Here is a 22,991-nt window from a genome sequence, read left to right on the forward strand (position 1 = left end):
ATCAAAATCACCTGAGGGGTTTTGGAAAAGCTACAGAATCCTGGGCTCCACTGCAGACTTCTGAAGAAGGATCTCCAGAAGTGGAGGCCAGCTGTGGGAGTTGAGGAATTCCCAAGTTGATTTCAACGAGCGGCCAACTGGAGAGCCAAGTCCTAGAGCACTGGCTCTCAAACTTGAGTGCTTGTCGTGCGGGGAGTCCGGTGGGGTCTCTGCTCCCGCTCCCCACAAGAGAACGCAGGATAAGGTGAGGCCAAAAAGGAACACCCACGGAGCCATAGGTAGGGGAGTCATATCACTATACTCTCACTGGCAGCTGGGTTGGAGACACAGGAAGCAGGAGCCACACAATTCTCAACCCTCATTGCGCCCCTTGCAGGCTCAGCGACCATCTTCTTGCTAGCCCCCATCTTTCCTGCTAGCGTAGCCACAGCAGTTATATTAGTGGCCAATGGCTCACTGGTTACAACTGACGGCCAAGTAGCCACAGCTGATGGCCATCCAATCACAGTTGATGGCCATTTACTACCTCAGCCAGCACCTGTCTATGTGAGGCTGAGAGCCTGGAAACTGCTTTCTGGGGCTCTGTCCCCACAGTGCTCATTAGAAATACAGGCATACCTCCTTTCATTGCACTTCACTTTATTGCAATTCACAGGTATTGTGTTTTTTACAAACTGCGGTTAAGACCCTCCACCAGCAAAAAGATTACAACTCACTGTATTGCAGTGATCTGGAACTGAACCCACAGTTCCAGGGCTCCTTAAAATGCAGAGTGCTCTCCCTCACCACCCCAAGTCTTCTAATTCAGATGTCTAAAATGACTCTGAGAATCTGCATTCCCAGCAAGCTCCCAGGTGACGCTGACGTTGCTGGTCTGGGATCACAGTTTGAGACCATCTCAGAGGAACAAATGCTGACCATTTTTTCCCCCATGAAAACATGCACGTGTACTCAATCTATAGGCTTGACTAGCTGGTTTGTCTTTCTCTTGTGTTTACCTGGAAGCCATGTGTGCATATGGGGGTGAAGGGGAAGGAGGAAGCCCAAACGAAGAAGGGGATACTACTTATAAGTTCAAATCAGAGAGCCACCCACTTCTATCTCCACATTTTTTTGTTCGAGGTGTGACCGTGGAACTCTGGTCATTTTTGATCCTGTCGTACTCCCGATGAAATAAGCCATAGTTCTTGCAGTTGAAAAGATAATTTACAATATGAGCACTCATCTTTCCTCTACTCATGCAACCAGAGACAGAGCTGCTGTCTCTGAAGTCAGCAGACTCTGCCTTGAACAAGCCCTAAAGAGCATCCCCGAGCCAGAGGGTGATTGACTGAAGAGCTGAGCCTATTCCTCCTGTGGATGCAGAAGTAGACTTGACCCAAGGTCATGGTTGGGAAAACAGATGGGTTGACTTGAAAGCAAGGCTGAAGGAGGAGGGTGGTGAAAGTGGGGTCAGAGAGTGAGAGGTGTCCTTGGAGATGTCCTTCGGCAGGCCTTAGTAAGCCCCCTCCCCGACTCTCCATCTTTGGAATGAGGTCAAGAAACTAGGAAGTGAAATAAAGTTTCAACTTTTGGTTTCTGCATCCTTGAACAGCTAGGTGTGAGGTCCACCTGAGACCTTAGCCAAAGACCTCAACTCCACTGCAATTCAGTGTGTGTGTGGTCTGCAGAGAATGTCAAAGGAAGTGCTCTGGACAGGGTGCGACCTCTTCCTGACCATCTCTCAGGGCTCCAGCAGAGAATGGATTTAAGGGGCCTACAGTGTTCCCTTCCCGCCTTCCCCCATCCCAGCCTCAGAAAGACCCAAGGACCAGCTTTCCCCAAGACAACTCCCCTGGGATAAGAGGCAAATAAACCTGAATTCCTTAGCTCTTCCTCTTTTTCTGAGTCTGCCCCCAAAAGGTTCACAGGGAACCATAATAGGTTAACAAGGAATTATGCCATGAGAAGGAAGAAGGAGGCCCAGAGCCACATCTGGGTTACAAAAGCATTTTGCCTTTGCAGAATATCAGAGATGATTACATTCAATCACAAGCAATGAAAGTTTTCTGGAATCACACACATGCACATATACATACATAAACATGCAGGATGTCCTTTCTGGATGTAAGTAATCGGGAGCTGACAGTAGCAGGCTGAAGCTAAATCAGAAACTCTCGCTATTGAATGAGAGGCTGTGAGTAGCATTACAGAACTGGGCATAAAACTCAGGAACTCTGTTCTTCAACACCCCTCACTTCACAACGACCCTATGATATTGTTTTTTGTTACCTCCAGGTCTTTAACATTGTCAGGTGGGAAGTAGGAGGTACTTGCTGATGCTTCTACCTGGGTGTCCAATCATACTCCCCACCCCACCCCCACACACACTCCTCCAGGAAATGTACACTCATGCTTCTTGTATGCTACCTCTCCCTCTCAACAGAGTCTTTCTATCAGATATAAAGTGTCCTGGCATCTTTCTTCACTGCCTGATTCATCCATTTCCACTGCCTCCATTTTCTCATCTCCCATTCATTCCTTAGTCCATTCTAATCCACTTCCAGATCTCAGTACACCAGGATTTCAGGCCTCCTTTTATATTTGATGTTATTGATCACTCATTTCTTCTTGACTCTCTTTTTCCTTCTACCTCCCTGAAAGCTCCTTCACAGGCTCATCCTTTTCATTGGCCATTCAATGTTCCACTTCATTCATTGGCCATTCAATGTTCCATTTATGTTCCACTTCAGAATCACTAGAAATAGACCAGCCCAACATGACATGGGAAGATAGTCTATCTGAATTCACTCATTTATTCAACAAATATTTATGTTCACTATTTATTCATCATTAAAATAACACACTTTTTTTCTGATCATTAACATAAACTGTTCCATTTGGAAACCATGAAAAAAATACCCAAAGTTTAAAAGAGAACCAATTCGCCTTTTATTCCACAGTTCAATGATGAATTACTGTTAAAATAATTTGGCGTATTTCCTTCTAGTTTTTTTCTATGTATACATAGTATATAAGTAGGATAATTTTATGAATATAGACTTGTTTCTTTCTCTTAATGATCTATTATGAACATTTTCTTGTGTTGTTAAGAATTCCTTGAACACATCACATTTACATGGCTAAAATACATTTTATTGAATGGGTGTGTGTAATTTGAACAGTTTTCCACCCATTGTTGGATATTTAAAAGCTTGTTTATTTGTTAGTTCTATAATTAACGTACACTCCCTTTGTGGGGCCCAGAGATAAATAGGGTAATGCATGGAATCTAGTAGAAGGTGGACTTTAGGAAAATAGGGGGCAGCTTTTTCAGATAGCTGAAGAGAACATTTATTTGCTTGTGGGGTGCTGGGCCCGGGTCAGTTGTCCTTACAATGTAATATATTGTCGGTCAAGGTAATGAGCTCGTCATCTCTTACATGTGTGCCTGCTCCACCAGCTGGTTTGGTCTAAGCACATCAGACCTCCAAATCCTGGGGAGACGAGCCCTTAAGGCTTGGGCTCAGACTAGCATACCGCCCCAGGCCAGTTGCTGAGCGGCCTGGCCACGCGCCGCCACGTGCCAGGATCAGAGCTCCGCCCCCTCCGGCTCCCCGCCACGCCCCTCACTCGACGCTGTCAGAGGCTCTCTCGCAGCTCCTACTTCAGGCGACCTCCGCTAATCCTCCCGGCCCCCTAGGGTAGCCCCGCCCCTAGACTGCGGGCCCCGCCCCCGCAATCCGGGCCCCGGGGCTGCCCCGCCCCGCGGTCGCTCGCATGGCGCAGGGGCGGTGCCCTGCGCGATGACGTGGCGGGCGTGCGCGGTGACGGCCCGCGTCCCTGTTACTCAGCGGAGCGGCCGAGGCCGGACGACGGGGCCGGGATCGCAGAGCCGCGAGCAACGCTGGGTAACGGCCGCTGCGACCGCCCGGACGGCACCGGTCCCCGCCGGCGGGCTTTCCTGTCGCCGTTCGGTGCGCTGCCGGGTGAGTGCGGCGGGCGCCGGGGAACCAGGTCGGCCGGCGGCCCCGCCGTGTTTATGTTATTGTGCCGCCGCCTTCCCCTCAGCCGTGACCCCCTCCCGGGAGTGGGAGCGGGAGCGCGCGGGGGACGCGCGGCGAGCGGGGGCGGCGCGGGAACAATAGCGGCCGGGGAGGCGGGGCGGGCCAGGGGGCGTGGGGCTGCGGGACCCTTGCGCGCCCTGGCGGTTCGCCCCCAGCTCCGCCGCCCCAGCTCCGCCCGTCTGTCCTCGCGCAGGTCTCGTGTCCACGTCTGGAGGGGAAAATGGAGCGGGGGTGGGTGGCAAGTTCTGAAACACTTAGGCGAAGGTCGGGAGCGAGGCGCGTTGGCGGCCCGCCGCGCCCTGGCTGCCCTCGCTGGCGGTGGGCAGTCGCGGAGAGCGTTCAGGTCACCGGGTCCCAGCGCCTGCCTGTCCTCCACGGAGACCGTGTTTTGTTTCTCGGTGGCTTCTTTGTGCTAACGTTCGGGGCGAACACAGGCAGCGCCGCCGAGGAAAGGCTGGGGTGGCCTTCAGTTCTGGGCTGCGAGGGACAGCCGCGCGGCCCGTGGTTTGAGCGGGAGGTGTCCATCCAGCTCCGCGCGAGCTTCGGTGGTCAGCGCGCATTTCTCGAGGGTCACTCGCTGGTGACCTTTTGACTTTTTCATCCCACCCTCTCATCTCTTTGTCTTGCACTTATGTTTCCAATCCTTAGATGGCGGACCCAAGTCCATTTTAAAGTATTGCAATGCACACTTTTCATTTTTCATTTCTGAAAGTTCCCCATCAGATGTTTACTGTGAACTTAATAACATGTTGACTGCATGGTATCAGACAACGTCCAGTGGTAACTCTTTCTACCTCTGAAATTCAGTAATCTTTCAAGTAGAATTCTGTTCTGTCAGTCCATTGTGTTTTAACAAGTACCTCCTTGTCAATTAGAACATCTGTTTATTTCATTCATTCATTCTGTCATTTACTCATTCATTTAGCAACTGTTCAGTCGTGTACCCTGATGAAGAGTTTGAAGGTAAAGAGAGATATCCTTTAAAGGTAGAAAATGCTTTGACTGAAATATAGTAGATGTACCTTTAACTAAAGCGATTATATAAGTGATGTGTGTTAAAGAAAGTACTGATCCTCTGGGTGATTTTAATACTTTTTAGTAGTAGACTTGGAACTTCTAGTAGCATGTTATATTAGGAAGTAGAACTAGGTTTGATCTAAATGTACAACAGTTTTTATTTATTTCCAAATTTAATTTTTTAATCTTATAATGACTGTATAGCCTTACAGTCATTTGTAATGTTTACCTCAGATTGCCCCGCTGTGGGTTAAGCCTAGGAGGTCAGCTGCTGTAAGTGAACTTGTTTAGTGCTGTGCCTGACAAAAGCAAGCAGTCAAAATGGAACTTAAGGACAGACCTATCTTGTATCTGTGTCTCCAGCACCTAGCCTGGAATATAGTAAGTGTTCAGTAAAAGTCAGATTGATGAAAAGCTCTTTACAACTGATAATATTTAAAATCAAGCCTTAAAAATTTTTAATTTTCTCTGTAAAGTTTTGGGAGCCTCATGCAAACTATCACTTCCAAATCGCTAAATGATTAGTTCATGTATAGGTAGGTCATGACAGTAGTGGCTTTTGAATAACTTCAGTATCAGTTTTGTTTTTATCACTGCTAAAGCATTCACTATCCTAAAATAAAACCTTGTTTAAAATGTGTGTATGTGTCTGTGTGTATCTGTATATGTAGGGTTTCCAGGCAAGAATTCCCTCCCGTTCTCAGGAAATTTTTTTTTTTTTTGCTTCCTTGTTATGGAATCCTGAGACATAAACTGTTTTCTGTTCTCCATGATGAATCGTTTCCACAAAGTGACGCCGATGCTACCACCGCCTGGGTTCAAGGAGCCAATTTTCCCGATTTCCCGACCAACTTTTCTCAGGATTCAGGAACGAGAAAGCAAAAAAAAATTCCTGAGAACGGGTGGGAATTCCCACCTGGAAACCCTGTGTATATATCGCTCACGTGTGTGTGTACACACACACACACATGCACACACACACACAGTGATATTTCAATAGGGGTCTAAAATGATTGCATTTATTCTTTTGAGACTATTATTTGAAAAGTTTCTGACGACTCCTTTAAGTGGAAAAGGTAGAACAAAGGAAACAGGCTGCATCAAAGTTTTGTTAGAAATGTTTAATTTCTAATAACATTTTAGAAATGTTTGTTGGAAATGTTTTATTTTAAATCTTCCTTTATTTTAAATACTATTGGTGGAGTATATGGGCCTAAAACTCAAAATAATATCAGTTTGTCCAAGTTATATCTCTTTTACATTCACTATGTAATAAATTTTAGAACTTGTTTTGGATTTGAAAGAACTTGAAGTCAACTTATTATCTGATGTATGGAACAAATCAAGAAATAAGAAAATTATATTTTATAGAATAAGCAATGAAAATCTTGAGATACCAAACTTTTATTGCTTTTCCTAATTAAGGTATGTCAGATTCCAGTGAGTGTTATTGATACAAATCCTTTGGCAGAAGCTCACTGTCGGGCTCTTTGTCAAACCAGAGCTTTTTTGTTTTGTTTTCTAAATTTTGATTTTAAGAGTACCAGCATTATTGAGATATAATTTACATACCACAAAATTTACCCTTTTAGAGTGTGCATCAATGGTTTTTAATATATTCATAAAGTTATGCATTGATAACCACTAATTCCGGAACGTTTTCATCACTCCAAGAAGAAATCCCCGTACTCACTAGACATTGCCTTCCATTCCATTCTAAAGTATGTTAAAAGGAAGAGATAGCATTAATTCTGTTAGTAAGTACGTTCCATTAATGAGATTGAAAATGGTTCACTTTAAATGTCCTGGCAGAGTAGGAAACTATGTTTCATACTTCTATAGATTCTGGGAGAAAGGCCACTTGGAAAGGAAATTAAGAATACGTTTTACCAAAATTAATAACATTAGAATTGTTAACTATTTGCTCAATGCCTAGTATTATGGAAATGACCTTGTGAAGACACTTAATGCTTAGTGAAACAAAGTAATTTGTTAACTTACCAGTCAAACTATCCTAGTGGTAATTAAGAGGTTGTTGAAAGAAGCCCGATTCTTGTAAAGTCTACTTTGTCATTGAATTGAGTTTTGATGTATTGTAGTCATCTAGATAGTTGAGATACTTTGTGGCACCTGTAGAAGTGCACAGTGATGTCTGACATTAAGATGTCAGCTCTCTAGAGGTCTCTGGTCAAGTCAATGGTATGGATAGTAGCCTTTCTGATTCATGTAGTGCAAGGAATTCTTTATAGCCATGTAGCTTTAGATATGAATCATTTGTCTCTTTCAGTGAGCTGTGATGCTTTATTATCTTAGTCACGAGTTCTTTACATGAATATTTAGAAACTTTGTCTTATTCTAATGCAGATTAACTTGAACTTTGATTTCAGAAATGAGTTCTGAGTCAACAGACTTTACTACCTAAAAGGTGATGCTAATATTGAAATAAGAATTATATGTCATTCAGGGCAGAAGGTGGAACTAGATCTGTCCAGGAATCAGACCTGGGTTCACTTCTCAGTCCTATCATCTGGACTTTCTCGACCAGCTCTAGAGCCTTAGACAAGTTGTTTAACCTTTTTGGATTTAGAACTCTGAGGCTGTTGGAACTCGCTTTAGTAGAAAGGCTGTTCCGCAGATAGGTAGTTCGTTAGAAAACACTGAGACAAAAAGAGCCTTCTTGCGTGATAATCAGAATCCCATATCAAAAACAGCAATTAAAGTTAGACATTTTGTCATTTTAAGAGGCAGATTAAATTGTTAAGAGACAACTGTTTTCTGTAATATTCATACTTAAGAAACAAAAGCTTCACTGTAAGCTAGGAGTTCTTTCAAGGGTAGATTTTATGCATTCCACAGCACCATGCTTACTAACCAGACTGCTTTCAGAGGCTGTTCTCAGAGATGTGAAAATGAAGAATTTATTATTAGTCTCAAGAAGCTTATGATCAGGGATGGGACTTAAGGCATATCTAAACAGTGACTTTATGTTCTTTTAAAAGATTTATGAGATGTCTTCCCCCAAACAAATATCCCAAATCTCTGGGCATGTCACATTTCATTGAAATTCAGTTTTTAAAATTATATGTGAGTTTGATAATGCCTTTTAGAAAACTTACTAGCTACTATTCTTTTTCAAGGTGGTGGGTTGTATCACAAATATAGCACAAATGTATGTCTGTATCTTCTCTTACCTTTTGGTAGTACATCAGGTTTGGTTAAAATCTACCAATTCTTTACAAAAAGCCCAAATTTAATAGTGGTTGCTAGCATGGGCTTTAGGGTCAGCCCTGAGTTCCAATCCAAGCTCTAAATCTAACTGTATGGCATGGGCTAGTTCAGATTATGTAACATCTTTTGGCCTGTTTTATTATCTGTCAAATGAGAATAATAATAGCACATAATCTCATAGGGCTGTGAGGTTTAAATAAGGTACCGAATGTACAGTGCCTGGAACGCTAGCTGTAACTATTCAGGAAATTTTGGCTATTGTTATCTCTTCTTATTTTTAACTTGGAACAAATGCAAGATGCCAAATAAATTTAAAATCAATTTGATGTACAGTATACATTCGAATTCTCCAGAATACTACCCTCTGCATCTCTGGGGGGTTTACTTAAAATTTGATTGTCTCATCTTATCTGAATTGACTGAAATGATTTAACATTTGGATCAGTAATCCTTTCTGCCTTAAAAATTGGAAATGTTCCAAAAGCAGAGAATGCTACATTCTCTGATACAAAGTTGTTCTTCCACTTTACATTTCCCTACTGCAGAGAATTGCCTCAGCTTTCCTTGGTTTATTTTAACAAATATCTAAAGGAATGGGAGTCCAGGAGCTGGGAATAGCTTTATCGTGTACCCACATTTGAAGAAAGTGGAATGCTCTCATCTTTTAAATTTAATCTTATTGTGATCTTTGACTCTATGTGAAGATTGCAAATTTGTCAGAGACCGGGTAACCACACCGGGTAACCACAACAGTTCACTGAGCATTTTTTAGAGTTCTAGAAAAAAGAGGGAAGTTATTTATTAGTACCATCTAGAAATACTATCTTTTCTGTTTTTCTAAGTTTTTGTGTAGTGTTTCTATGGTTATATCGATACATCAAATTTGCTCCTTGGAAGACAGCAACTGTGAAATGATGCTGGCTTTGCACAGGAAATACTTATTGAGAAAGCATTCTAATCCGATCCAGATACTAAGTGATGTGAGGGCGTAGGAAATAGAAGTCAGTCTCTACTTTTAGTGAGTATAACTTCGTGGGAGATAAGGACAAACACAAGTGCATTTATGTCCTGACACAAGGAACCAAATATTGCCAGGCACTTCATGAGGAATTTCTGTAGTCGTCAGGCCTGATAGCTGGACGTTGGGGCATTTGGGGCCATGAATCTCTGATTGCTTAGAGGCCCAAGCCCTAACATTTGTGGGGACACCAGAAAAGAAAAACAGCCCCTCCTTTTAAAATATACTAACTAGATAAACAACAAAAAAACAAGATGTCTTCTATCCTAATTTTTGGTTAAATTTGAGAGCGTGGTACAGATTAGTCAAAATCTAAATCATAAGAAAAGGCAAACCTTATGGTCACCTCAAATCCATTTTGGAACACAAGGTATCAAAATAAGTATATGCAAAATATGAAAGCAGAATACTAGGAAAGATGCTACTCCAATACTTACTGAAGTCCTCAAACTTTTCTGTATTGAAACTCTGAACACTTAAGACTAGACCTATGCTAGGAGCATTTGCTTATGCCTTTTTCTAATATTTAGAGGTGGGCCTTCACTGCTTCCTGTTACTGAGTGGCCCAAGCCCCAACATATTTCTGGGGACACTGAAAAAGAAAAACAGCCAAGCATACCTGCTTTGCTTGGCAAGAGGCATCAAAAACTTCTACCTATATTGCTGTTTCCTAAAAGCTGTTCATGGTGGAGGAAACTCACCATTCCCTGACTTGTTCCTGAGAGGGAGACTCTCTTAAATGCCATTTGGGTCAAGCAACAATGAGATAGGGGAAAGCCACCATTGTATAGATTTCCCTGTGACTTAAGAAAGGGTCACTTTATCGTCAAAACAAATAAACACTAAAACATCTGGCTTTGTTACTATTGAGAATGAAAAGGTTTTAGTGATTTTATTTACAGTTTATTTAGCTTTTGATTTAGTAGTGTATTCACTTTGATTCAAAATTCCAAGTATTTAAAAAGATACACAGTAAAAAGTTTCTTTTCTACTCTGTGCAGCCATCCAATTCCTCTACATGGAAACGTGTTAAGTTTCCTGTGAATCCTTCCAAAGATAATTTATGTATGCACAGGTCAATACAGATATACGTGTATAATTCCTTGTCCAAAGCCCTTGGTCTGGATATAATATTTCAGAATTGAGGTTTAGGTTTTTTGCGGGAGTAGGGAAGGAAAAGGTAATATAAATACATCTATATTATCCAAAATCTCTAAATGGGATAGCATCCTATAATCAAACATATTAATATTTCTGTATTAAATCCCCGCCCCTTTTTTATTTAAATTATTGCATACCATGCACATTACCCTTTACCCTTTCGTTTTTAAGTTAACTATATAGCTTAGAGATGATATCATATTAGTCATATCAGTACACAAATAACATGCTTTTTTTTTTTTTTTTAACACCTTCGTGGTATACCATTTGTCTCAGCCTGGGCTATATAACAAAATATATATATGGCTTAAACAACATACATTTGTTTCTCACAGTTCTAGAGGCTGGGAGAAGTCCAAGATCAATATGCCTAGAGATTTGGTTCCAGATCTTCCTGGCTTGCAGATGTCACCTTTTTAGTGTATTCTCACGTGGAGAGAGAGAGTGCTCTGCTCTCTTTCTTTTTATGACACTAATTACATCATGGGTCCCATCCTTATGGCCTCCTGTAAATCTAATTACCTCCCAAAGTCCTACCTCCAAATACCAGGGATTAGAGCTTCAGTCCTTAATAACATTATACAGGTTTAACAATTATTTAACTATCCCCTTTTATGTTCATTTAGGTTGTTTTCAATCTTTTGCTATTAAAAGCCATGGTGCAATGGATTACTTTGTACATACATCATTTTGCACTTGTGTAGAAACATATAGGATGCATTCCCAGAAATGGGATTGCTAGGTGATGGTAGTGTATGTACGTTTATAATTTTGATAGATATTCCAAAGTGTCATATGTCAAGGTTCCAACTTACGTTCACCAGCACTGTGTAAGGATTCCTGCTTCATTGCCGTTAGAAGTGAGATTAGCCATGATATTTGTGTGTGTGTGTGTGTGTGTGTGTGTGTGTGTGTGTATTGTCCATATCTTTGCCTGTTTTTTTTTTTTTTTTATATGTGTTATTCTTTCTTAGATTTGTAGGATTTATTTTTAAATTAGGAAAAATAGCTCTATGCTATTTTTTGGAAGTATTTTTCCCAGTTTATGGTTTGGCTTTTAAATTTGTTTATGATGGCTTTGTCATGCTAATTTTTTCCTTTTTCAGTAGTTAAGTTTACCAATCTTTACTGACTTCTAAGTTATATGTCATGGTTAGAAAGTCTTTCCCTAATTCAAGATTATGTAAAAATTCTCAGATGTTATTTTTCTAATACTGTTATGGTTTCTTTGTTCTTTTTGTATTTTTAATTCTTTTACTTATTTAGAATTTATTCTGGGGTAAGGTATGATGTATGAGTTCAATCTTATTTTTTTCACCAGAGGACCATCCAGTTGTCCCAACATTATATACTGAATAATCCTTTTTTTTTGACTTACAGATTTGAAATGCTACCTTTATAATGTACTGAATTTCCATATATATTTGGGACCATTTCTGATCCAGTGACTCATCTGCCCATTTGGGAGCCATCCTGTTTTAATTATTGTATTATCTACTTGTTTCTGTTAGGGCTAATTCTCTTTCATTTCTCTTCTTTTACAGAATCTTTTCTGGCTTCTATCCTGTTTATTCTATATGAACTTTTAGAATTGATCCGTCTAGTTGCCACTTCTGTTGAGATCACTTAGTTTTTTATTTTGAGGTGAAATTTACATACAGTGAGATGCACAAACTTTGACTTTATGACCCATTGGAAGTTTGCATGTATATGTATTATGTATGTATTTAAACCCGAGATCAAGGCTTACGTGACCATCACCCGGAAAGCTTTCTCATGCCCTCTTGAAGTTTGTATGTCCTTCTCCTCCACCTCTACCGTGATTAACTTACATCACATGGATTCAATTTGCCATTAAGATTTTCTATTTATAGAAGAATTGAAAGCTTTTTAGTGTTGTGTCTTTCTATCCAAAAATGTGGAAAACTACCTTTTCATTTGTTCAAGCTTCTGTTGGGATTCCTAATTGCATTTTAAAGTTGTTTGCTATTAACTTTATATATTTAAGTTTTCTAAATTTATTTTTCTTGCTGTTAGAAATGGAATCTTCCATTTTTCTTCTACCTGATTGTATATAAGAAATCTGTTTATTTTGCGTATTAATTAATGTTTGTATTTAAATAAACTCCCTTTTAAATTCTGTTATTATTTGTAATAGTTCTGTAGTTGATTTTTTTTTTTTCCAGATATAAATCATGCCATCCTTTTTTACTTACTCCAATTTGTACCTCCCATCTCCCAACTTTTACACCCCTAGTGTTTTCTCTTATTGCACTGGTAGTGATTTTTAAAACATCATAGTTTTCCACCACAACAGGTAAAACAAGAACCAAAATATCTGTGTACCTGCCGAGTATTTAAATATTTTGAACAATAAGTTAAATTGGGGAGGGGTTATGGGAGTAGAGTAGTGTGAGGTTTTCACTTTAACATTAATGTGAATAAACTTGAATTGTAGTTTTCAGAATGTCAAATAGACCAGTTAGTGATCATTTGATAGTAAATGCAGAATTAGTAATTAACTTCCTTGTCTCTTACTTGGTAATACATACAGGTTGTTTTCTATCTGCATGGCACACAGAGGCGATTCTCAGAAAAAGAACTTAGTCTGCTGCCTGGAAGCATATAATCAAGGTAGAGGATCATACTATATAGAAATGAAAAGTGAATGAATTTGGACTGGAAGGACTTATGCTTAGAAAAATGATACTGGCAAAAATCTGCAAGTCAAGAAAACATGGGGGTGAGTGAGGGGTAGAGAGAAAGAGTTTGGTTTGGGTGTTGGGTTTGAAGGAGTTCATTATGAAATTATGTGGTACTTGGCTGAAATTTAGTAGGTGTGGGGGCGGAGCCCCAGAGAGTAGTTTCCAGGCTCTCGGCCTCACATAGACAGGTGCTGGCTCAGGTAGTAAATGGCCATTAACTGTGATTGGATGGCCATCAGCTGTGGCTAGTTGGCCATCAGCTGTAACCAGTGAGCCATTGGCCACTAATATAACTGCTGTGGCTATGCTAGGAGAAAGAGAGAGAAGGAGAAAGAATGGGGCTAGCAAGAAGATGGCGGCTGGGCTGGCAAGCATGGATGGCGGTTTGAAGACAGTGTGGATCCAGCCTCCAGTGAGAGTATAGTGCCGCCAGAGAGAATATAGTGGTATGACTCCCCTACCTATGGCTCCGTGGGTGTTCCTTTTTGGCCTCACCATGTCCTGCGTTCTTGTATGGGGAGCGGGACCAGAGACCCCGCAGGCCGTCCTACACGACAAATGGCGCAGCGAGCAGGGTCTCCCGCATGACAGTAGGGATGTCATTGTTTAACGGAGATTTCATAGTTTATTTTTCTGTCTCTTTCCACTTATCTCTGCCGCCCAGAAATCTAAGGTAGTTTACTATTCAAGGACTCACATGTTGTCGAATAAGCTAGAAATAAAAAAATCAGAACCAAGGGAAAACAAGAATCCAGAATATCCTAATAATATAATAGCTAATTCTGAACTCAGTGCTTTTCACATACCAGGTACTGTTCTAGTGCTTTACATATGTTAAATTGTTTAAATATCACACAACACTATGAGATAGACACTGTTATACTGTTATTACTAGTTTGATAGACGAGGAAGCAGGCACAGAGAGATTATGGGGGAAATTATTAGTGACCATGACGGGTTTTATTAAAACTCAGAGAAGGAAATCAAACTGAAATCAATTAACAAACATTGGATGAATTTTTTTTTTAAGTGAATGAGAAATGAGTAAGTCCAGACACAGTGTATATAGACAACTTTTTAAAGATTAGCTGTGAATGGAACAGAGAAATTGGTTGATAGATAAAGGAAAATGTGGGGTCTAGCCCGTGAAGAGGAGAATATGTGGGAAAGGGAATGGAGAGCGCCAGTAGCGAGATTGGCCTTTGTTAGAGAGATGGCTTCCATGAAACAGGAGGGATGCAGAAAGGGTGTGCAAGGAGGTGTGGTGGGTGGAAGATGAAGGCATATCGTGGCTTTCATCTTCTCTCCTGTTTCTGTTTTCTCAGTGAAGTATGATACTGATATGGGCACAGGGGGACCGGGGTGTGGGAAGTTTGAAGCAGTTTGCCAAGAGTTATTGTTAATTTACGGTTTGAAATTTTTCATTTAAAATGGTATCAGTCAGCCTGGTTTTGTGATTTCCCCCCCTCCCCAGCATTACTTAACTGGTTAGATATAAGCACAGATAATGCAGATGGTTGGATTCCTCTGGGGTGAGTTTTGCCAGGTGTATCAGTCAGAGTTCTCTAGAGAAACAGGGTCAGTAGGAGATATATGTATGTGTGCATACATAGAGAAATTTCAAGGAATTTGCTTACATAATTATAGGGGCCGACAAATTGTAAATCTGTAGGGCAGTCTTGCAGGAAAATCCCTCTTGGGTAAGAGCTGATGCTGTAGTCTTGAAGCAGAATTTCCTCTTCCTCGGGGAAACCAGTTTTGCTCCCTTTCAACTGACTAGATGAGGCCCATCATTGAGGGTTGTCTCCTTTCCTTAAAGTCAGCTGATTGTGGATGTTAATCACATCTGCAAAATACGTTCACAGCAGCGTTTAGATTAGTGTTTGATTGAATAACAGGACTAGTCCAGCCAAGTAAACACATAAAACTAGGACAGTATAAATGTAGGAAAAGGGGTAAGGGAAATGTGGGCTTTTTAAAGAGAATGCTTAGAGAAGTGGTGATGAATCATGAAATCTAACATGAACAGGAAAGGAGGTGAAGTAAAGATGGATAGTAAGGAAGTGGTAGCATCCGTGTACTGGAAATTTCAGTTAGAATTGTGGGAGTGGGCGTGGTGGAATGAAGTGAAGTAAGGGTTGAATGAATGTGGTGGTCAGAGTGGAATGCTTAAAATGGAGATTTGACAGGTACAATAGTTTCTGGCAATGATAATACCCAGGACGGCCTTGGGAGTGGGCTGCTGAGGTGGCATTGAGGGGGAAATCTATCGAAAGGAGGAGGCCAATGAATTAAAGAGGCTGACATGTTAAAGGATCAGTCAGTGTCCCTGAATGGTGAAGCCAGCAGATGGTGACTGGAGAGTAATGATACAGACGGTGAATCAGTTGTTAAACATTCTGAATCAATGAGGAAGAATTGGAGGGGCGGCGATGATAATAAGGAACAGGAAAGGTAGTGTTAAATTGGCTAAATTTGCTTTGTCACAAATTAGGAATTTCAGAAGGCCCAGTAAAGGACTTACGAGGAATGAGGATTTGGGTAAAATGGAGCATATACACAGCAGTGTGGCAGTGAGAACTTGGAAAATGATAGCTGATGACCAGGAAGAGCTGAACTTTTTATGGGATGTGAGGTTGAATGGGCTTAGTCTTGATAACAGGAGAAGATGGGCATCAGTTCTACTAGAGGTTTCTGTGGCGGTGTTTTTCAAATGGCCAGTCATGACCCATTAGTGGGTTGTAGAATGAACTTAGGAGCTCAGAACTAGTGTATTTTTAAATGAAACAAAATAGAGAATATCAGAGTTTATTACAAGTAACAAGGGGCTAAAATTTTTTAACAGCTTTATTAAAATTTATATACCATTTCAATTCACTCATTTGAAGTATACAACTCATAATAGTTTTTTTGGTTTATTTATGACTTAATGCAGCCTATACCACATACTAATTTTAGAACATTTTGTCACTCCAGAAAGAAACCCTATACTCATTAGTAGTCAAGGCCCATTCCTGCACACATACACCCCGACTCATTCCAGCCCACCACTAATTTACTTGCTGTCTCTATAGATTTGCTTATTTGGGTCATTTCATATAAACGGAATCATACAGTTTACAGTGTTTTGTGACTAGCTAGATTCAGTTAGCATCATGTTTTCAAGTTGCATTCATCTTGTAGCATATATCAGTACTTAATTCCTTTTGTAGTCTAATACTATTCCATCATTCCTTTTTATGGTCTAATTTTCCACTGTACAGATACATCACATTTTTTTAACCCACTTTTCACTTGATGGGCATTTTGTTATAATAAGTAATACTGTTGCAATCATTCATACACAGATTTTTGTGATACAGGTTTTCAGTCGTCTTGAGTATATAACCAGGATTGGAATTGCTGATCATGTGGGTAATTCAATGTTTAATATTTTGAAGAACTGCCAGACTTTTTCAGAATGGCTGCACCATTTTACATTCCCACTAGCAAGGTACAAAGATTTCAATTTCTCCACCTCCTATGAAAGCTTGTTATTGTCTGTCTTTTGATATAGCCATCTTATAGGGTATGAAGTGGTATCTCATTGTGGTTTTGATTCTCATTTCTCTGGTGGTTAATGATGTCGATCATCTTTTTCATGTGCTTTGTGTTTCTTGGGAGAAATGCTATTCAGATCCTATGCTTATTTTTAAAATTGGGTATTTATTTTTTTATTAAGTTGTAAGTGTCCTTTATTTGGTCTAGATAGATACAAGCCCCTCTTTAGACATGTGATTTGCAAATGTTTTCTCCTACATTGGGGTTGTCTTGTCAGTTTCTTAGTGGTATCATTTGCAACAGAAAAGATTTTAATTTTAGTGAAATCCAACTTACTATTTTTTGTTGTTGTTGTTTATGCTTTTGGCGTTTTATCTAAGAAATTGTCTAGCTTAAGGATAGGAAGGTGACTTGTGAGTTTTCTTACAAGTTTTATAGTTTTAGCTCTTAAATTTAGGTCTATGGTCCATTTTTGAGTTAATTTTTTTGTGTGTGGTGTGAGGAAGGGAACTGACGTCATTATTTTGCGTATGGACGTGCAGTTGTCCTAGCGCTATTTGTTGAAAATACAGTGCTTTCTTATCAGACTGCCTGGGCATTCTTGTTTAAAAGAGGGGGTGGGGGGCAGAGGTTTCTGAACTCGCAGTTCTAGTCCATTAATCTGTATGTCTATCCTTGTGCCAGTCACCTGGTCTTGATTACTGTAGCTAAGAATTGTGTTTTTTTTGAAATTTGTATTCCAATTAAATTGAGTATAGTTATATATGTAGATTTGCACAGAGATGTGTATGTATTGGGTTGTGATGTGAAATGCGTGAAAACCCTCAGATTTGAGCTACAGTGGCTCCCTGCAATAGTTCTCTCTCTTGTGGTGACTTAATGGCATGTGTTCCCTCTTGCGGAATGTACCAGAAGGCAGATTTGATCAGATGACTGATTTTTATTAGTTTAGTAGGTGAAAATATTCTTTTTGGGTGTGTGTGTGTTTGTGTACCTAAGGGAGTAAAGAGGGTTTAGAACAGTTGTGGGAATTCCTAAAGAATCAATAGGTGAATTTAAGGATTGGGAAATTAAGTATGATTTGAAAATTTGAAATTAGAAGAGTTTTGTACTGGGCTAGTCTTTAATGACTCCCAATTAAAAAAAAATTTTTTTTAATATACTAAGCATGTCTATATTGGATAACTTGATTATCTTGATCCTCTGTGTTTTTCTATAGGCTTTTGTGTCACTTAGTTTTTTATTATGTTGTGTTGGTCGCATACACCTAGATATTTTTTATTAAGACATTTTATATGAACACTTATAAAGATTATTTAAGGTTTAGGAATGATGTTATCTGCTTCCAGCAAGGATTTTTGTTTACCTTTGGAAGGAGGCTAGGAGTGGCACTAGCAGTTTTGGGTCACCTGAATCCAGTCAGAGCCGAAGATGTTTTAAAGCTGGGCTCCAGAGTTTGCAAAGGCTCATGGATTTTATGTTTTCTTTACTCCTAAGGATATGACTCTTTGGAGTCCCAGCATAAAACCAGGGGTGTTATGAGCCTCCCTGTTTCCCTCCCTCAATACTTTGTTGGACCTTTACCTCCAATAGTTAAAACCTACTTGTACCCCACATCCCGCAGCCTTGTATATCTGTGAAAAGTTCCCCTCAGCTTCTCAGCCACCTATATGGAGTTGGCAGCTGCCCCCTGGGAAAAAGGGGCCCAGATGCCTGCCTCACATCTGAGGATGTCCTTATTCTCCAAGGTGTTAGCCTGCACTCTTTTTTACTGCTTTGTTAACACTTTGATGCCTTCAAAGAGGCCTTTTTGTTTGTTTGTTTGTTTTTCTGATTTTGCCTGGGGGGAAGGGGTGTCCAGTTTTTCTTACTGCTCTTTGTAGGAGAGTTGGTTCTAATTATAAATACCTAGTTCACCATTATAAGGGAAAGTAATTTGTTAGCTTAATGAAGAAATTATCTGTGATTCCCTGTTTGAAATTCTCGTGTATGTGGTTTAGTCTTTTTTTCAGGGTAATATTCGGGGTACCAGTATCTTAATATAGCATTATATATTCATTCTATGTACCTTACAGCAATTATTAAAGAAGTTTCCCTAACAGGATTAGGAGAAGGAAGGGAGGAAACAAATGGCAGACTAAATGATATTTTTGCAAAGTTTGGGAGAGATAAAGATAAGGTAACATTTTTATGTTCATTAGGAGTGAGAAAGGGCAGTCACACATAAAAGCAGGTGATATATAAATAAACCCCCATAAATATGGACAGATAATTTTTGACAAAGAAGCGAAAAACATACAATGGAGAAAAGACAGCCTCTTCAGTAAATGGTACTGGCAGAATTGGAAAGCCACGTGCAAAAGAATGAAACTGGACTACTATCTGTCACCATGTACCAACATTAATTCAAAATGGATCAAAGACTTAAGCATAAGACCTGACACAATAAACTGCATAGAAGAAAACATAGGTACTAAACTTACGGACCTTGGGTTCAAAGAGCATTTTTTGAATTTGACTCCAAAGGCAAGGGAAGTAAAAGCTAAAATAAATGAATGGGACTATATGAAACTTAAAAGCTTCTGCACAGCAAAAGAAACCATCGACAAAATAAAGAGGCAACAGACTGAATGGGAGAAGAGTTTTGCAAACAGTGCCTCCGATCAGGGGCTAATATCTAAAACAAACAAGGAACTCATGAAACTCAACAACAAAAAAACAAAGAACCCAATTGAAAAATGGGCAGAGGACCTGAAGAGACATTTCTCCAAAGAGGACATACAAATGGCAAATAGACATATGAAAAAATGCTCAACATCACTAATCATCAGAGAAATGCAAATCAAAACCACAGTGAGATATCACCTCACCCCAGTCAGAATGGCTATCATCAACAAGACAAATAGTAACAAATGTTGGAGAGGCTGTGGAGAAAAAGGAACCCTCTTACATTGTTGGTGGGAATGCAGATTGGTATAGCCACTATGGAAGGCAGTGTGGAGGTTCCTCAAAAAATTACGAATAGAATTACCATATGACCCAGCAATCCCTCTCCTGGGTATCTACTCAAAAAAATGTGAAAACATTTATCCATAAAGACACGTGTGCTCCAATGTTCATCACAGCTTTATTTATGGTGGCCAAGACATGGAAACAACCAAAATGTCCTTCGATAGATGAATGGATATAGAAGTTGTGGTATATATACACGATGGAATACTATTCAGTGGTAAGAAAAGATGATATAGGAACATTTGTGACAACATAGATGGATCTTGAGAGTATAATGCTAAGTGAAATAAGTCAGACAGAAAAAGCAGAGAACCATGTGATTTCACTGATACGTGGTATATAAACCAAAAACAACAAAGAACAAGACAAACAAATGAGAAACAAAAACTCATGTACACAGACAATAGTTTAGTGGTTACCAGAGGGTAAGAGGGTTGGGGCGTGGGAGATGAGGGTAAGGGGGATCAAATATATGGTGATGGAAGGAGAACTGACTGGGTGGTGAACACACAATGGGATTTATAGATGATGTAATACAGAATTGTACACCTGAAATCTATGTAATTTACTAACAATTTACTAAGAATTGTCATCCCAATAAACTTAATTTAAAAAAAAAGAAGTATCCATTCAGTTATGCTGAGTTAAATTTTAAAATTTGTTCCACAGAGAAACCCCAGGGGAGCCTTCTAAGTCATTTAAATGGAGAGGTTGACTTTGGGACTGAACTTATGGATGTGCCTTACAAGCAGCAGCGCCACTAGCATAGCCGCTAGTATAGTAAGGGACTGCAGAGAGACCTTAATTCTGTGAAACCCACTATTAATAGAAGATACATGAAATGTAACTGATTTTGATTTAGTGTGCTCTCTGCATATGTATTTATGTACGTAAATTAATTAATGGTCTTCATGAGTTCATGTATGTGAACTCGATCCTCCAACTCATTTCTGTATTTCTGAAATTTCAAAATTCAAAAATCTTCTATCACTCTGTAACCATTATAATTGAAAAGTGAAAATGCTATCTCTTTTGTAAGTCCCTTCTTCCTAAAAAATGAGAGATATTAGAGGTGTCTGTCTCAAAGGATTTTTATCAGCAGAGTTTGGGTTGGTATTTTAAACTTTTGGAACATAGGGAATTGTTTTTTAAACTGATTCCCTCTTTTATGCCGCTACCTTCCTAATGTTCATGCAAAGTATGTGTCACAGGAGACTGTTTTTAAATCCATATTTCTTTGTTATACCTCTCCATACAATGTGCTGTTACTGTTTTCTGTGATTTACAACTGACCATTTGGCCACTTTTTGGTTTTTAATGACTTCTTTTACACCCCCTCCAGTTTTTATGAAGAATGTTCAAATGTACATACAAATGGAAATAATAGTACCATGAACACCTGAATACTACCACTTGGATACAATTGTTAACATTTTATTACATTTGTGTGTTATATATTTCTTGATACTTTTTTTTTTTTTTTTTTTTTTTTTTTTGCTGCATTTGACCACTGAATGCTACAGCAAGCATCTCCTAAAATTAAACACATCCTTCTACAAATGCCATACTTGGACAAAAAACAACACACAACATTGTTTAGTCTGTATTCAAGTTTCTCCAGTTGTCCAGTAGTACCTGATTTTCTCCAACCAGAGTTGAGTCAAAGTTCTTGCATTATATTTGATTGTTGTTGCTTTAGTCACTTTTAACATACTCTATTTGCCCCCCCTCCACTCCCCCCCCCCCCATGACATTGGCTTCTTGAAGAGATCAGGCCACTCATTTGTAGAATGTTCCCACATTCTGATTGTTTCCTTGTGGTGTTTATCTTGTATCCCTAGCCACTGTGTTACCTAAAAAGGTTGGGTCTGAAGGCTAGATTATATTTACTTTTTCTGTCATAAATGCCCGTTTGCATTACATTGATTCATACCAAGGCATATAACATCAGGGTGTTTGCCTGAAGTGTGGTCATTTGGTTGCAGTGGTTGGTACTCACCATACATATCCATTTTTAAGATGGATTTTTTTTCCTCCTTTGCGATTAGCAGCTGTTCATCAGTGAAGTGATATTTTGGTTCCCTACAAATAATCTGTCCCAGCAGCCTTTTGTCCTGATGTTTTAGCATCTATTAATGAGTCTTGTCTAAATCAGTTACTTTGTTTGGGCTTGCAAAGAAATGCTTTTCTAACCCTGTCATCCCTCTGGATCTATTAGCCAACTGTCCTCTGTTTCAAACACCTTTCCCATGTCAACTGGAATTAACCTACAGTTCTTAAAAAGATGAGGTGTACATGCTTCTTTTCTTTTGCTATATCAACTGCTTAACTTTGAAAACTCAACTCTGAAATCTGAACGTGATTTCAACTCTGAAAATTTGTTACTTGTTATCCCCAGTGTTGGCAAATAACGTCATTTCTCTCTTTCAGTATCAGGGATTTTTGTCTTTTCAGTGTTTTTATATCATTTCAGTCACTATTCCTTTCTTCAGTAGACTTAATTTTTTTAGAAATTTTAGATGTACAACAAAAATGAAAACACATTACAGTTCCATATACCCTGCACCCAGTTTCTCCTATTATCAACATCCTACATTGGTGTGATACATTTATTCCAATTAGTGAGCTAATATTGATGTATTATTATTAACTGAAGTTTGTAATTTATTCAGCTTTCTTTAGTTTTTACCTAATGTCCCTTTTCTGTTCCAGCTATTCCATCCAGGGTCCCTCCTTACATTTAGTTGTCATGTCTCCTTATGATCATCTTGGCTTTGTGTTTCCCAGACATTCTTTGAATGTTTTTGGTGACTTTGAGGAGGACTGATCAGGTATTTTTCAGATCCACTTTATTAAAATTTGTCTGATTTTTTTTTCATTTTTACACTGTGGTTAAAGGTTTGGGGGAGGAAGACAATGAGGTAAAATGCCATTTCATCACATCATAGCAAGAGAAGTTATTATTTACATAATTTGTGACTGTTGATGTTGACCTTGCTCGCCTGGCTGAGGTAGTGTTTGTCAGATTTCACCCCTATGAAGTTACCCCCACAAACACACACCCCTTCCCTATTATATGCTTTGGAAGAAGTCACTATTTGCAGCCTACACTTAAAAGAGTGAGGAGTCATCGCTTCTCGGCCTTTTGGCTAAGATCAAGTGAAGAGTGAGGAGTTATGCTCTCCCTTCTCAAGAGTATAAATTATTTGGAATTATTTGGAGAACATAAATTGTTTGGAATCCTTGTGCACGAGGGATTTGTCT

At 39.5% G+C, this 22,991-nt stretch overlaps 1 protein-coding gene across 5 annotated transcripts in view; it reads left to right on the top strand.

Moving 5' to 3' along the window:
* The first annotated feature begins 3,784 nt into the window (after nt 1–3,784).
* MAPK8 (mitogen-activated protein kinase 8) overlaps nt 3,785–22,991 on the top strand; it is a 104,582-nt gene continuing 85,375 nt past the window's right edge. For 2 of the 5 annotated variants that reach the window (XM_074337236.2, XM_074337233.2), the window contains exon 1: nt 3,785–3,968. The gene's annotated coding sequence lies outside the window, so the exon portion shown is untranslated. The remainder of the gene's footprint in view (nt 3,969–22,991) is intronic. The other 3 variants (XM_074337237.2, XM_074337234.2, XM_074337238.2) reach the window with 2 other exon arrangements.

Source organism: Rhinolophus sinicus, chromosome 15 (genome assembly GCF_057876585.1).
Source record: "Rhinolophus sinicus isolate RSI-liver-muscle chromosome 15, RSI-T2T, whole genome shotgun sequence".
In the NCBI taxonomy this organism is placed as follows: Eukaryota; Metazoa; Chordata; class Mammalia; order Chiroptera; family Rhinolophidae; genus Rhinolophus; species Rhinolophus sinicus.